This window comes from Centruroides vittatus, unplaced genomic scaffold, assembly GCF_030686945.1.
Source record: "Centruroides vittatus isolate TY-2023 unplaced genomic scaffold, ASM3068694v2 contig_717, whole genome shotgun sequence".
Lineage (NCBI taxonomy): Eukaryota > Metazoa > Arthropoda > Arachnida > Scorpiones > Buthidae > Centruroides > Centruroides vittatus.
The window spans coordinates 482,793-495,416 of NW_027122456.1; the positions used below are offsets into that span (position 1 = coordinate 482,793).

General features: G+C 33.6%; 1 protein-coding gene across 1 annotated transcript in view; it reads right to left on the reverse strand.

The window, feature by feature from the left end:
• The window catches only part of LOC136980656 (uncharacterized), a 204,610-nt gene that overhangs the window by 77,813 nt on the left and 114,173 nt on the right, over window positions 1–12,624 (reverse strand). The window lies entirely within an intron of this gene.

The window sequence follows — 12,624 nt, forward strand, 5'->3', positions numbered from 1 at the left end:
CAAATGTAAAGCCTAATTAAGGGGGGGGGGTCACGTATAAGTTAATACGTGAAAATAAAGGCTAAAATGTCATTTTATATATAATAATCTAAGTTATTTATATTATTTTATATCTAGTTTAGGAATTCCTTGTATTATTTTACACGTAATTTAAGAATTACATACGCTTTAACGTAGCAACAACCTCAACCCGTTTAACAATAATAATTAACTAAACACATATAACAACTTTTATATAATTTAAACGGATAATCGGATAAATTAATTATATTAGTTAATGGGTGTCGAGATCCGTTATAAATTAGTAAAACATCTGCAATTTTTATGGAGTGAAAGAATCATGAATGAACAGCTGTTATCAATGAGTTAGACAGGGTATGATAAGAGGCACCAGTTACTGCCCCCCCCTTTCTCGATATTTAACCCACAAACTACTATCTGACGAGTCTCGAAAGTGTCAAATAGTTATCAAATAATATAACTTTTATTAGTTTCTGCGGGAATAATTTAACACGTGAAATTCTCCTACCCAGTGTAGACACCTGTTCCATAGATAGTCACTAATCTGCAGATAACTAACAGGTGTTTACTCAGCATGCTAAACCGCATGCTTCTGCTAGGCTATACACTACACTGAGAGGGGGGGGGTTGGAAAATCAAATTTAACAGTGTAAAATACGCTTTAAGAATTTTTAAACAGGTTCCGTCTTAGACAGTCTGCTTATCTGCACTTGTTTTTTTTTTTTTATTGCTGTGTCAAGTTTTCTCGTGTTAAATCTTAAAAAGAAAAAAAATAATTGCCAGTGTTACGACCCGTCTGGCTTCACAAGAGCTTTCTTTATCTCTTGCCCATTTTAAATATGTATTTTTCTTTTTTTTTTTTTTTTTTTTAAATGGCGGCATCTTAAACCTTCAATAACGGCCACCTTTACATGGCGGCCATTCTCTCGGCAACGTCGAACAAAGGATGGTTACGAATAACCTTCGTACAACGGATATTCTTTGTGTTTTCTTCATTGGCCGTGGTTCGCAGGTTCGACCGTAATTTTAATTAATATTTTGTGGAATTTTTGGCAGTTTCTAAACGGAAACTTTTGTGTAATTTCAAGTGAAACAAATGGCCGTTTTAATTGCTTAAAGTTAGTAAATAAACCCATTTTTATAAGTTTAATTATTTTTTTAATATATGAATTTAGAGTTAAGATGGGGCCCGATACAGTGACAGATGCGAGGCCTCAACCCCTCGAAAAAGCTATAGAAGCATAAAACATAAAAAAGTACATCTAAAACACATTTTTTACATAAAAAAAACAAACATTTGGGGCCTCCTCTTTAGTAGGGGCCCGAACTAAATAAGCCCCCCCTCGTTTTTTTACGTTATAAATATTAAATAATTCACGAAAAACCATGTTTTCCGAGATCACGTGGCACGCATCCAGAACAAATGATTTAACAGATGAAAAAGTGAAAGGAAAATTTCACAAGTTTTGAAGGAATTTTTCGACTTTTATAGGAAAAGGAAAAGATCGTTTCTATTTTCGTTAGTATTTATTTCTACGGTCAATAAAAACTGCACACTTCATAATAGTTTGATTGTATTGCCAGCTGTTGGTTCAGTTCTTATTTTCCTCAGCACATCTGCACAGCAGATTATAACACACAAACACACACACACACACACACACACTAAGTTGGAATTTTCATCTGTTCAATTCTTAAATTCAATTCTAAATTTCGGAATTCAATTTAACTGTAAGTGCTACATCGTAAGAAAATATATTTATATATTTCTTAATAATAAGTTCCGAAAATTTTATTAAACGTTATAAAGATTTATTTAAGTCAGTTGTCTGTATGTTTGTGTATGCCTATATTTATACATGCCTATGCAGTTGTCTGTATGCCTATATCAATTGTTGTTTTAGCCTGCCCTGTGTCTGGCTATGCATCTGTCTATATATATATATATATATATATGTATATATATACTTGCCTGTCTGTATGCCTGTTAGTTACCTATATCAATAATTTATATACATTTAATAAAATTCGTCTGTTAATTTTATATATTTATTTTATTGTTGTCATTTATTTACTAATTATCATCATGTGTTGTTAATGATGATGATGATTAATAAATAAATAAAACAATTAATTATAGTAATAAAAATATATATACAATGGAATGGAATCGATATAGTAAACTCTCAAAAGACCGACTTAAATCGTTCACTATATCGGGTGGCGCTACATCAAGAGTCCATGTGTATAATAGTACTCCGCTCTTGGACGCTAAGAAAACCTTTAACCATGCCCACAATGGGGCCACCGAGTGGTTAGGACGAGGCCCGACCACCCCGAAGTAACGTAATAATATTAATAAAATATAAAGTATAGTTAAAGCTTACGTAATGCTAATAAATGTAAATAGCGTACACCCGATATAGCGAAGAATTTTATATGCTCTCTGTGTATTGCTCAGTCCTTTGAGAATATTTCACTAAAGAATAAGAAAGGACCAACAAAAGTCTTCATTATATCGAGGCCCCATAATCATTTCTATAAATAATTCAAATAATAATAACACTAAAAAAAATTGTCCTATAACAATATAAAATTTTATATATATAGGCCTATATTATTTTTATAATAGTAATAATAGTAATAATAATAATAAAATATGGAAGCATAAATTCAGACGTATCATCGAGGCTTTTACAAAGCAGTTTAATTCATTCAGTTTCGGTGTATCTTACAAAGAGAAGGGGGAGGGGAAGAGGAAAAAAAATCGTAAAATCGAGTCTGATTGGCTAATCGAGGGACGTCATTGAGCACGCGATCAACTGACCATTTCGTTAAGTAGGCCAGATGTTTCCAATCAGAAGTGGGGGTGTAGACTTTTTACCACTTGTTATAGTTGTATGTGTGGCGCAAGCTTGTCACGCGCTCTCTCTTCTCGCCCCCCCAATACCACCTTTTTTTTTCTTCGCTTCTTTTCCCTTGTTCTTTTCCTAATCTCTAGTGTTGGTGTGGCGCCAGTCGAAGTCTGCTGTGCACGTGGTAAGACTGTTAATTTTAAAACTAAGCATTCAACATGGATGTCCGTATCTGAAAGGTTTTGAATTTCTTCTTCACTATTTTCTCAGTTACTTACTTCATGCAACCTTGAAAAATGTAATTTGTAAAACTGTCAGTTTTTATTATTTATTTACTTTTTTTATACTGTAACATTTTATTTTTCCCCCTTTAAATTAAAGAAAAATCGTTATAATTTACATAAATAACAATTTCTTGTAAGTAAATTGTTATTATTATTATTGCACAGGGGATATTTTAATGTAAATTATATGCAAATACGCGAATTTACACAATAAAAATGTGTCATTAACTACTGTTTAACTGTACATTTAACACCGAAAAAAGAAATCATTTAATGATGCTGGAATATATATCTATATATTTTCATTTCCATTTTCTTCTTTACTAATTATAAGAAGGAAGACGAACTGTTTGAATTGCAGAAACAATAAGGGGTTAATTGAAAATCAAGTCCGTATTTTTCTTTGATATAACTAATAACAAATACGGGAGATATCCTCTGTTTGTTATTCGAATTGTTAATTGTGTTCTTGTGTTACTTCTTAATTCGCATTTTTGTGTTCCGTTAATTCACACTTTTTAATTGTGTTTCTTCAACGCACGCTTTTTAATTGTGTTCTTTCAACTCACACTTTTTAATTGTATTCTCGTTAATTCACACTTTTTAATTGTGTTCCTTTAACTCACACTTTTTAATTGTGTTCCTTTAACTCACACTTTTTAATTGTATTCTCGTTAATTCACACTTTTTAATTGTGTTCTCGTTAATTCACACTTTTTAATTGTCCCTTCAACTCACATTTTTTAATTGTGTTCTCGTTAATTCACATTTTTAATTGTAACTCCATTAAATCACATTTTTAATTCCATTCCCACATTCTTGTTAATTCACACTTTCTTAATTGTATTGCGCGCTCTTCTGTATTAATTAATCCACGTTTTTAATTCTTGTTAATTCGATAGAAAAATGTGGAAAACATGGAATTGTTATGAATTACCAAAGTGTCAGTTCTCGGTTATTTTGAAGGAAACAAGATTAATAAATGGCTTAATGTGTTTTATGGCGAAATAGTTGCTTTCTGGTATTGGCGTAATGGCTCAGGTGGATGTTGAGGTGTGGTTCAGGTCAATGTAAAGCCACGCTATAGAACAACACCTGGTGCACCATGGATAACAAAACGAAGTTCATTCCCATGATATTATTATCCCTATAAAATTCAATTAATCGCATCTTCTGAGAAAAATTTTTGATAGTTTTCAAACTGTTTATGATAACCCAACGTACATTTATTAAAAGTTGTGTGATTTCCTCTTTTTTTTATTTATTTATTTAGTCAAATGTATACTCCTCCCCTTGGCTTCCATTTAGTGAAAGTCTCGTTGTTAACAGAGCGAATAATAATTTAGAAAGTGGTATTTTTATTTAATTGAAATTAAAATTATATTTTTTTATAGTTAGGTATCGGTTGCTTAAGTATACCTAGGGCCTACGAGGGGAAGACTGGGGCGTGCATAGGGACCCCAGTCGAAATTTGTAAAATCAAATTTTAATTACGAGGTCTAGAAAATCAATTCGTGTAATTTTAAGTGCATAAATAGAGAGTGTGTGTCTGTGGGTGTGGTAATTAGAGAGCGTCGTGTCAGAAGGGCCTGTAAGGCCTGTACAGACAAGTACGTTATCGATCTTTACGGCCCTAGGTACCATTATAACGTCTCCCAAATATGCTCATATCAGTCTTCTACGTATGCATATGCCAGTTATCTATATCATACTATTTTGTGCTAAATACAGGGCTCGTAGGAATGAAATTTACATTAAAAGGTAGCGGATTTTTACGGAAAATTTTCTACAGAATAGGAACATAAATATATTTCATACAAAGAAGAATTTTGAATCGCAGATTTCCCCGTAAATTTCAAACGGAAGACGGACAAATTCCTCTGAAAAATTCCCGAAGACGGTAACCCGAATCGAATAAAAAATATATTGTTTTTTTACTTTCAATAGGGGAGGGCCCGGTTGTTATATAATAAGAACACACACAAAAAAAACACGCGAAAAACTCACTGTTTAAAGCGCGCGCATACGGAATTCAGGAATGTAAGGGATATATTTCAGTAATTACAATTTCTAATTGTATTAATTATCAGTTAAACGAGAGGGAGGGAAACTGCGAAATCGCTATCAGGAATAAGAGAAAAAGATTCACTAACAGAAAGAAAGCTTCGTCAACATACAAGTATTGATTCGTCATCAGTAGACGACGTTTCACAACCAGATGTCGGTGGTCCTACGGGGTGGGGTGGAAGCGTCCGAAGCTTGTTCTGCCCCATCGATAGGAAACAAAAGGTTCCGTCGCCGGCATTGTGTACCGTGGAACAACGAAGACACCAGCTGTGTACGAAAGATTGAAAATAAACCATAAAGCGCTACTGATACCTTCAAATTTCATTTCCTTACAAAACGGGAACGTGCGCCAAGGCATTTCCTAAATTTTCACACGCGCGCGCGCTGAACCCGTCCGTCCGTGTTCGGATCTCGACTTAAAAAATCGCAAAAAAAAATTGCAATTATGTGTTCGTTATGACGCGTAGAATTCCGTGTGTTCTTTCTACTCGTGGTTCTGGTCTGAGAGCCGTGGTTCCCGTGTAGGGTGCTTCTGAGGACTTGTGTGATGGCCGATGTTGTGTCTTACGTTGAATTAAATGTAAATTTTTATAAGATTATGCGGTGAAACCTGTCTGAAACGGGAAAAATATTCGGTACCGTGCGATTCCGGTTTACACAGGTTTACTTAATGTTTAACTAAATGAATGACGGAAATGTCAGAATTGTGGTTTTCTATTGTTGGAGGTGACGATGCTTCTAACCCGTAACCTGCGTCTAATTAATCAATTTTTAAATAATATAACGTAAATTTATAAGGATTTAAGACAATTTTAAGCTAATTATCAAAATAATTTTGGATTTAATTCACACAACGGTCTCAAAATACCGCAACATATTTATCAATAGCGTCGGAATAGCATCAGTTTTTTGCGTTAATACGGGGGGTGGGAATTATATAATTAATTTAAAAAATTAATTGTATAATTTATCATTGGTTATAACGAATGGAAATACAGTTTGATAGACTAACAACGATCATATCTGGTTTGATTAATAGCTTAATCAAATGGAACGGATCAATGCATTTGAGTCCTTTATAAATTATTCAGTTCACATCCAAGAATACATCGAGTTGGAAAGTAAATAACGACTCTCTTCCCTGCTACAACATGGCAAAATATCATAATCTTCGTCTCCCTTCTGTTTAAACACTATTGGTCTGTTTAATCAGCCTTCCATCTTCCTTCGTGGACCGTCACCATCTCCTCCTGTGCCAACACTTTAACCATTCTTCAATCCTCTCTTCTCTTCCTTCCTGGACCGTCATCATCATCATCATCTCCCTTCTGTTCCAACACTTTAACCATTCTGCCATCCTCTCCTAAATTCCTTCGTGGACCTTCGTCATCATCATCATCATTATTTCCCTCCTGTTCCAATACTTCAATCGGTCTTCCACCCTTTTCCACCGACGGAAAGCAGAAGGTGCAAGACTGCTCATCATCGTGTCGCCTTCTTCTTCCTCCTGTTTCAACAACAGTGATCAGTTTAATCAGTCTTCCACCTTCTTTCGTGGTCCATGATCATCATCATCATTGTCTCCCTTCTATTCCAACACTTCATTGTTCAGTTTAATCAGTCTTCCATTCTCTTCTACCTTCCACGAAGAATAACAGGAGAGGGTGGAAGACCACTCATCATCATTGTCTTCTTCTTCTTTTTCTTCCTCCTGTTTCAACAATAACGATCAGTTTAATCAATCTTCCACCCTCTTCTGTCTTCCTTCATGGATCGTTATCGTCACCTCCCCCTTCTTCAGCACCATTGCATCCGGCACTCAGCCAGTTTGTGTATCACCATCCAATCTTCCTATTGTAATATTCTTTAATGCCATCTCTCCTCCTCTTTCTCTCGGTCTCCCTGTTTCCATTATAAAATAGACGCCAAATTATACACAAAATTGATAAAACTCAATCATCCTCATCCTGTAATCACTCTCCCCCACACAACTGAAACCATAAAACACAAGAAATGCGCAGAAAATCTTACAGGTTCATCCCGTTTTACGTGCGATATTACGCAATTAGCATTGAAATATTCTCGTGATCTGCCGAACACGATACCCCTTATGAATATAAACAAGGTTAGACATCGAGAACGTAAGCAATTAGCCTAAACAACCCGCATAAAGCGTAGTAAACAGAGCTTAAGTCGGGGTTAGTAACCATTCTTAAAAACGGGATTATTTATAGATATTCGGTAGCTTGTTTATATCATTTAGGGCCGATACTTAGCGTATGATCTATGCGTCGGCCCGTCACGTGACCTGCCGAAAAAAAACACGTGTTAATCGACTCGTAGTCGCTGGTGATGGCCACATAGCGGCGCCACTAGAACCGGAAGATAGAGGAATGATTCACGTTGAAGCGTATGAAAGAAACCTGATTAGTGACTTCGGGCTAAAGGAGATTCTTTGACGTGTTTTTCCACCATTAAATCGCCAAACGTGCAACTTTTTTTTTTCTTCGTTCATGCTACCTGAGAATGAATTTAATTCTTTATTTGTTTAACTGAATTATTTTTTATTTTTATTTATTTCGCCTTTATTGATTTTTCCACAAAATATCGGCCGCATGGGCATTAAATGTTATTCAAATTTACTGTTTTCTGGCGACTTGCATGGTAAAAATGCGCGCACGAAGAGCACGCCGAGGCGAAAATCACGGGAAAATGTGAAAATTTCGCTAAAACCAAGCGAAATAACGCAAAATCGTAATGTCATTTATGTGAAGAACACAAAAAAAATGGGGTTTAAAACCCATTTTTATGGATTTGTATCCGTTAAAACCCATTTAAAAAACCTCCCATTTATATGCACTTTTCTATATAATTTTCTATCATTCATTCTCGAGGATTGTTTAATTGTGTTCAGTTCTCATAATTTTAATTAGTTTGAATGGGCATGAACCCATTTAAAGAATTTAAAGTAGTAGTTAAATGGGTTCAGGACCATAAAAACCCACTAAAAAAAAAACCATTTCTATGCAGTTTCCTATGAGTTTTCTAGCATCCACCCTGGAAGATTGTTTAATTGTGTTCAATTCGTTCAATTCTAATATTAATTAGATAATATGTTTAAATGGGTTCACATCCATAATAACCCCACTTCTAAGTAGCTTCCCATGAAGTTTTCTATCTATAAAATTAGGAGAATTGAACACAATTAAATGATCCACCCTTGTGGGTCATTTAATTGCGCTTAATTCTTCTAATTGTATTTAATTCTTCTAATTTTAATTATTTAACAGATTATATATATATATTAACTTTACAAATCGAAGATTAAATCACTCGAGTGACGACACTAGTTTCAATTTTTCGGGTAAGGGAGGGAGGGAGGGCGGGACGGGGGGAAGTAAATCCAGCTGCTCTTATCGATCTCCATTTTTCATTCACGTATTTAAATTAATTACAAGACACGCGAATTCGAGAGTTTTCGCTAACTTTTTACACACGTCACAACGTCCCTTCGAGCACGCCGTCTTACGCAGGTCGGCGGCTAAGGCAGGTCGGAGAGAAGGGTAAAAAAGTTTCTCTTCCTAAAAGCCCGGCTTATATTGTTTTCGGACGTTGAATAATCGAACGACGAGTCAACTTTTAACACAGGTTCATCAATCATCCGGATCTAAAACTTTTATTTAAATCTGTTAAACAGCGAATTAGGACCCGCGTTAAACGTAAATTTAAAAATAATTATTAGTTAACGAGACAATTCCAAAACAAAATGGAGGTTTCTAAAAATAGCTTGAAAAACACGGCGACTTTTTTTTTGTTTTTTATTTTTTTTTTTCGGTAGGGGGGTCATCTAATCCGACAGTTAAAACATAGATTCAAGGACATATTCAGGTAGACAACTCAGGTGAACCCCTCTACCTCCGGGACTAGCTTTCACCTCTGTACAAAAGGACACGGCGGGACACAGGTGTGTAATCTAACATAGGGAGAGAGAGCAGGTTACCAGTCAGGTGCATTGGCAAGTTAGGCATTCCTTTCACCTCGTTGCCTCAGGTAACGTCAGCACCGCACCTGGACAGGTATCTACCCGCTACCTTCTCTCAGGCGATAACGTGGAATTCCGAGAAAAAACGTGACTTGCTTGAAGCTGTGAGATTTCGTGAACAGCATGACACCAGCCATCTTCTGATAGTGACTTTTAAATGTATTTTTATAATGTTATTATTATCATTATTATTAAAATTTTTTTTCCTCTCGAAAACTCGAGCTGTTAATCTGAATGAAACGTTAAAAAATTCAAATTGAAATTTAATTTTAACCAAAGTTAAATAACGACGCTCCTCATTGGTTAATGAGTTGCGTTTCGAAAAATGGCAGCGAATGGCTAAAAAATGCTTATTTATTTCGTAATAGGTAATGTGGAATATCGAGAATAACGTATATTTACATGTCAAATTGACGTCACGGTTGCAGTTTCTCGTTATGAAAGCGTAGGAGTGACGTCAGATTGACGTAAAATGAAGAGGCCTACACGTAAAATGGACAAGTTGAATGAAATGGTTGCATGATGTTGATTTAAATGTTGGACATTCAATCTGAGGGAAACACTGAAATTACACTCAATACAATAGCGTAACTTCTTTACCCTTACACAGTCGAACCTCCAATGAAGGCCATTCTCTCACGAACTTACGTTATCTAAGAGAAAAAAACACGTATATAAAATAACCTCTAAACTACGACCACCTCCGAACAACGGCCATTTTTTATGTTGCTGGCGTTGTTCGGAGGTTCGACTGTATATTAAAAGTTTTAGCTCTTTGTTTCTAAAAAGATCATTTTTAATATAGTCAAACTTCTAAACAACGGCCGCTGAGGGGAACATAAAAAAATGGCCGCTGTTTAAAGGTATCCGTTATACGGAGATTATTTCGTATGCATTTTTATTCAAGGGGAATACGTTTCTGTAAGAATGTCCTCCGTTTATAAGTGTCCGTGCTTTAGAGGTTATTCTATTTGCACTTTTATTCAAGTGGAAAGAAGTTCCCGCAATAATGTCCGCTGTTTACAGGTTATTCTGTGTGCATTTCCGTTTAAGACGAGTAAGAAAAATAATCCCGAATGTCCGTTGTTTAGAGGTTATTCCGTGTGAAGTTTCGTCCAAGACGAGTAAATAAAAGCTCGTCCTCCGTTTAGAGGTGTCTGCCGTGGAGGGAGTAATTACGACCGTATACCAAGAAGCACCTCCCTTCTATTTCCAGAGTTTCTCTCTTATCAGAAAGTTCCATTTATATATTGTAGAGCTTCCATTTTTTCTTCTCAGTAAGCTGAAAGATATCAAGAAAGGATGAAACATCATTCCATAATTAAAGCTTCTTTGTACCAGATGGAAAGTGTCATAGCATTGGGCCGTCTGCGTAAAAATAACAGGATTACCCCGTTTCGGCAGAATCGTTTGACATTCTGCACGAGTAAGTGGAACAGCTGTCGTTAATCGCTGCTAGTCATGTGATCAGATCGATGGTTCCAATGCCAGGTTCGGTTTAGAATGTCCAATTTTGGACTGTGGTGACTGCGCCAGACAAGATGAAACCATGAGGAAAATTATCTTTAGCTTCTATTCCCTCCCCCTCTTCTTTTTTTTATATTTATATAAATATACTTAAAAGTTTTGTCCTTAACTTTTTAATTTTTATCGAATTATGCCCAAAATATATTGGATTTATATTAAATTTTAAATGGAAGAGCAATTTTTAATTTACTAAAATAAAAAAAAAAAAACAAAAACAAAAAGAAAGAAAGAAAAAGAAACGTTTTGTTTTAAGAAATTAAAGTCGAATTCGAGCGGAAATTTATCAATTTAATTTTAAAATGAGCTTAATATTTAGTTTAAAATATCTAATTAATTCGTAGTTGAAAGTGTTTTAATTTCTAAAAACATTTATAGGATTTTAATTGTATTTTTCGGGTTAAATAACTCAATTAAAATCATTAATTTAGTAAAATAACATTTAATTAAATTCGCAATTAAAGTAGAAAATTATAGGATTTTAATTCTATTTTTCGGGTTAATTAACTCAATTAAAATCCTTAATTTAGTAAAATAATATTTAATTAAATTCGCAATTAAAGCAGAAATTTATAGAATTTTAATTCTAATTTTTCGGTTAAATAACTCAATTAAAGTCTTTAATTTAGTTTAGTTAATATCTAAATTAATTCACAGTTAAAAGTATTTTAAATACCATAAAAAAAAATTTAAATTCCGTTTCTGAGGGCTTAATAATTCAATTAAAATCCTTTATTAAGTTTAAAAATATTTGATAAATTCGCATTTAATAGTATTTTACATACTACAGAAATTTATAGGATTTAACCGGAAAAGAGTATTAAATCCTGTAAATTTTTTATTGACTAAATTAAGGAATTTAATTGGATTATTTAACACATAAAAAAAGAATTAAAATCCTATAAATTTTTATGGCATTTAAAAGACTTTAACTACGAATTAATTAGATATTTCTAAACTTAATTAAGGATTTTAATCGAGTTATTTAATCTGAAACAGCGAATTAAATATTATAAAAATGTTTTAAAAACTAAAAATTTATAGGATTTTAATTTTGGGGAGTTAAATAATGGAATTAAAATTCTTAATTTCTTCAAATTAAAATAGGGGTTACTTTTAGTTAAATGACACGTATAAACATATAGAAAAAATTGACTAAAGGTAACTTTAATTTAAAATTTATATACAGGAGTTAAATTTAAATCGGAATAACTCCTAATTGAATTTACAAGAAAATTTTAATTTTAATTAATTTTTGTTAATTATAATTATAATTTTAAGAGGAATTTTAGATTATTATTATTTAATTTTAAACAGTAAAACGGAATAAAAATCCAGCTTCTGTACGAATAATGTGTGTGTGTTTTAGGTGTAATTTTCTCAGTGTCTGTATGGCTGTCTGTTACACTCTTAAGTCTGGAGAATTAATCATCGAAAGAAAATGTAGTTAATGGCATTTTGTTTCCACACGAAATCATTTGGGGAAAACTATATTTATATTCTTAAACGTAAAAAAAAAACACAATAAAACAGAAAAAATTAACAAGTCGCATTGTTTTAAGACAATTGAAAACATTGTGTACTGTGACGTATATTATTTAAAAAGGTGAGCATTATTACAACAGAAATTTTTAAAAATTTAAATTAGTCGCTCGTACTTTAATACAATTGTGACGACATTTTTACAATTGTTAATGTATCGATAATTATAATTGAGTTTGAATACAGTCGAACGTCCGATTACGAACAAAAATTCATACAAAATAACCTCCAAACAAAGGCCATTTTTGTGTTTCCTTCGTTGTCCGCTGTTCAGAGGTTCGACTGTATA